At 31.5% G+C, this 4,711-nt stretch overlaps 1 long non-coding RNA gene across 1 annotated transcript; it reads right to left on the bottom strand.

Annotated features, from left to right (window-relative positions):
- Nucleotides 1-334: 334 nt before the first annotated feature.
- Nucleotides 335-4,227, bottom strand: LOC129904185 (uncharacterized). The gene is made up of 4 exons (XR_008770396.1): nucleotides 3,993-4,227; nucleotides 2,084-2,150; nucleotides 872-922; nucleotides 335-784 (listed from the first exon to the last, which is right to left on the bottom strand). It is a non-coding gene; the product is annotated as an uncharacterized LOC129904185 (long non-coding RNA).
- Nucleotides 4,228-4,711: the final 484 nt, after the last annotated feature.

Below are 4,711 nucleotides of genomic sequence, written 5' to 3' on the forward strand. Positions count from 1 at the left end.
ATGCACCATCATCAACTTATAAACACACTTTAAGTTCTGCATCAATCACCTTACAACTTTTTTGAAGGTAAACATTCCAAGCAATCCAAAATCACTATGTATTGAACCTGTTTGCTACACATATGTCTCAACTTGCCATACTATTTTTAAAAACCTATCGAACTTTTTTTTTGAACTTCCACTCTAGGTGAACATACATTATTTTAGAAATAATGATACAAAATAGAGGAGTTAGTCTCCTTGCACCTAGCTTGTACGGACAGACCCATACAGACATATTGGTAGAATTTCAGTTAAAGCTCATAAAATATTCAGTCTATCGAAAGATAAAATCTTCTTCAATACAAAGAGAAAATCCTGTCACGTGACATCATCAAAAGGATAAATTCTATACAAGTTCCTCAGTTACCTTCCACAACAAAAAAAGAGAAAACTCTATACAAGTTCCTATCCACATATAAGAAGTTTTTTATGAGTTTAGTTCTAAAGATTGTAACTGCATTTTGTCAACATTTAGTTCCCCTTTAACCTCAATTGGAAGCAACTGGAAGTTGGATATCAATGTAAGTTCTAAGCAGTTCAAGTCCCAATTAGCAAGATAATCTGCAATTCTATTCCCTTCCCTATAGCATTGAGGTAGTATCCAATTGTCCATTACTTCTAGCATAGATTTGCTCCATGAAAACTCACTGTTATTCACAATGCAGTCGACTAAAATATTTGAATCACTTTCCATAAACCAGATTCCTATATCCATTTTGAACACAATGAAAAGTTCTCAAACCTAAATAAATACAATCAGTTAGTTATAAATTACATAATTTACAAAATAATATCAATAGAAAAAATATAAAAGGTCAAGGTAGCTTACCTGCTAAACTTTTTCAGAAAAACTGCATAGTATATTCTTGAGAAACTTTTTCTGCAAATTTGAATCAAATAGAATAAGGAACTTCTTTTCTTCCCTAGGCTCATCAAGAGAAATCCCATTCCTTTTTATATCATCCCTTAATAGCATTTTAGTTACGTTGTTTAATTCATTTAAAAGATGTTTTATGTCCAAAGACACCACAGTTCACGGAAACAACTAAATTCCAAGTTAATCCTAATTGGTAGCAGAACATTTAATACAATGCAGTCCTACACAATTACTTTAGAAAGTTTCATAAAGTAGAAACAGGTTAAGCAATTTAATCAAATTGAAATAAGCAAAAAAAACATTAAGAAAAAGCAAACAGTATTTTTCCATGAAGCCTTGAATCATAAGAAAATGAAAATTTCGACCGCTAAACTTTGGAATGTGTTGCAGCTTCCAGACCAGTGCTAAAGGGATAAAGAGTATCATCTAGATCAACAAATTTAAATTGCTTCATCACAAAATTTGCCCCAAAAAAAGAGATTGAATGAATGAAGAAATGGTATTTTGGCAACGAATTCTTACAGAAAAGATAACTAATCAAAAAGAAGACAGTGATCAAAAATAATCTAAATCAACCTAAAACAACTTCAAAATTCAATCTAAGTCTCAATCTACACTTCTTATTGACTTTTCAGTTACTGAGTTTCAAAATTACATATTGAGTTGGCGTATGATTATTACAAGCAAAAGAAAGGGGTTAGCATCTTATAAGCCCCCAATTCATAGGATAAAACAAAGCCACAATTCTATAACACATTTTTTTTGTTAACAAAAAAGATAGTATATTTTTTACCTGACGCTTGCTTCCATCAGAAAATCTCGAATGGACAAAGGTACGTCTAGAAAATGGTAGAAAGGCAAGCTTCTTCAAGTGAAGAAAGCATATTAATACTAAAATTTATGCACTTAATTAATAACTAAAGGTATAAATTATAAAGTAATCAACTTTAAATACATATTCTTGATAATAAAAACTACACAAGCATCATAAAATGAAGAATGAACCAAAGGAGAAATAGAAAACTGAAACCTTTTTCTTTAAGAAGAAACTAACATAACCAGGCAGTGAAACAATAACCAAGTTATGTCATGTTATAATATGAACATAAATAATTGTTCAAATGCTTAAAATATATGATCGCAACAGAAAGCAAAAGAGCAAACCTTTCTTTCTTTCTTTTCTTTTACAACTCTTAGAGTCAATATTTTTTTCTTCAACTTGTTTCTCTCCCTAAAATAGTCAAAGCATTAAATCTTACATTAGTTAAAAAAAATTAGCAAAAGATAAATTACAAACTGAACTCTTCAAAAGCCAAAAGTTCATGTATAAAAGGTTTCAAAATGCAACATTAGAGTCATGTCTTGTTATTAACTGTGAAAATACGATAGCAAATCACATCCAATGGTTAAGTTACATGTCTGTGCATTGTTTAACCATTTTGATGAGTTGACAAATTTATTAATAATGTCGCCGAAGACATTATATAGAGCAGTTTTCTAGGCTCAAACGTAGAATTGCTGGTAATAACTTGCAAGTGATCGCCATCAATAACGTTCCATCTTTTCCTATTAAAGTCAAGTGACTAACCTGCAGAGGCTATTTTATTCAAAATATAGGCAACATTAAAGTTCTTTATACAATTTTAGAGTTAAAAAGAAATACCAAAATATGTCAGTTATTATTTGTGTGTTATCGTTTCTCAAACATGTTTTTCCAATTAAAGCAACAAAAAAGGGAAAAATATAATCCGTCAGTGTACTAAGATCGTATAATGAAAGCTTTTAAGAGATACATATATCACTGAACCTACAAAAATTTTAAAATCAATAAGCCAAGCTTACCCTTAGATGAATGCGACTTAGGTATATGTTTTGGCGATCTCAAAATTATTATAAAACTGTATTGAAAAATATTAAACAGTAACAGAAACTTCTGAAAATAATAAAGACAGAATCTGGAATTAATCAAAAAATAATAACAGTATATGAACAATTATTATAAGAACAAAATCGAGCTCACTGAATACAGTGTGTCCTTAAGGAAATTATTCCCCTCAAAGTACCCGAGGTTTTGGAATCTTTCCTCACAGGATAGAACGATTTACTCACCAAAGTAGAGGTACTGCAAATTTTTGGTGACTGCGAACCACTTGAAGGTTGTATATCACACGAGTTTTAGGAAGTGCAGAAAGAAGAAGAAGAAGATGTTGTTTCAGAATTTTCGTATGGAACATTCTGAGGATTAAGAGACATATATAGACTGTTTGCACCTTTTAAGAAAAGGCACCTGTTGGGAAAAGATTTGTCTGCTGAGAAAAGGTTTGCAACTTTTCGGACAAGGTTGCAACCTTTCAAAAATCTGTTGGAAAAATGGAGGGAAATAATTTTAAATTAATCCGGAAAAGAAACGGGTCGCGGGTCAGAATTTTTTCACTTAATTAATTAAATAAATAAATAATATTAATTAATTAAAATATCCGAAGCCGAAGCCGAGCCGAGCGACGACGGCGCGAGAGGAGACCCTCTTCTTGACCCTTTAGCAACATGAAGGAGTCCTTCTACTTTTAAGTAGGAGACCAAAGCTTATTTAATAAGAGAACAAATCATTTTTCTCTCCACTTCTTTTTCCCTCAATTTTCCATTCAAACTATCAATTAAATCCAACAAAAATAAGCTTTTGGGTTAAACGCAACAGGGTTTTTTCTGACACTTAAATATTTTTCAGCCTAAATAAAAAGATTAATAGATACATGGCTATGAGGGGGTCAGTAAGGAGTTCATCAACATATATATTCAAGAGAAACAGACCACATTTATGAGGAGTATAAAATAATATATAAAAATTGTAAAGGTAAATAAAAAGATGACAGTAGGTTATTTTGTGCTTGCATAAAATGGGATTCATATTTAATGAATCTCTCATTTTGCAAAAGTTCAATGGCAGAAAAAAATTGCAATGGATTAAAAAAACTCGATGCACAAATTTATGCCAAGGATAGAAGAGATTACTGAAATATGTAATGTATAAATAAAAACCCTAGGCAAAAATGTGTAAAAAAAAAAAGTGTAATACCTTTACAGATCCCACCCTTATTAGGATGGTTAACGATGACGGCTTTACGATAAGCCCTACCAAAATTTTAGAGAAGCAGACTTCGGCTTTGTTCGACGATGGGCCTTGCTGCTTTCAGTAGTAATGGATATTAAAGAGTTCGCACTGTTTGGGATAGAAGTGGCCAAGCGTTGTTGTTGGTTTTAGCCCTTATGCGGCTAAACGTTGAGAATAATTATCAAAAGGTTGTAGAAATACATAAATTCAAATTCTCACTTGGAATGCTGCCACATAATCGAATAGAAGATCCTCTTTTATATATATAACATTATTCTGAGCTTAATTTTACAACAAATAAATATTTTTAATATGTACATATATATCAACATATAGCCCATTCATCTTCAACATTTATAGACAAAAATTATTGCATTATAGCGTTTGATGTGAACATCTCAGGATAGTACCTAAAAGAAATGCATCGTCCACATTGTCAATACCCAACTCTAACCTATTCTATTTGACACCCACAAATTCAACCCAAGTTAAAGAATAGCACAATATAATAGCTTGTCCACAACGACTTGAACTAACCATTTGATGACAAAATTGAACATTATAAGAAACACCTTACAGAGGAAGAGTAGGGAGTGGCGAAATCTGAAATACCCAGTGAGTCCGTAAAATAGCATTGAATTGCCTTATTGATGAAGAATCGGAATTATAACTATATGCCTCCA

Source organism: Solanum dulcamara, chromosome 9 (genome assembly GCF_947179165.1).
Source record: "Solanum dulcamara chromosome 9, daSolDulc1.2, whole genome shotgun sequence".
NCBI classification, from domain to species: domain Eukaryota; kingdom Viridiplantae; phylum Streptophyta; class Magnoliopsida; order Solanales; family Solanaceae; genus Solanum; species Solanum dulcamara.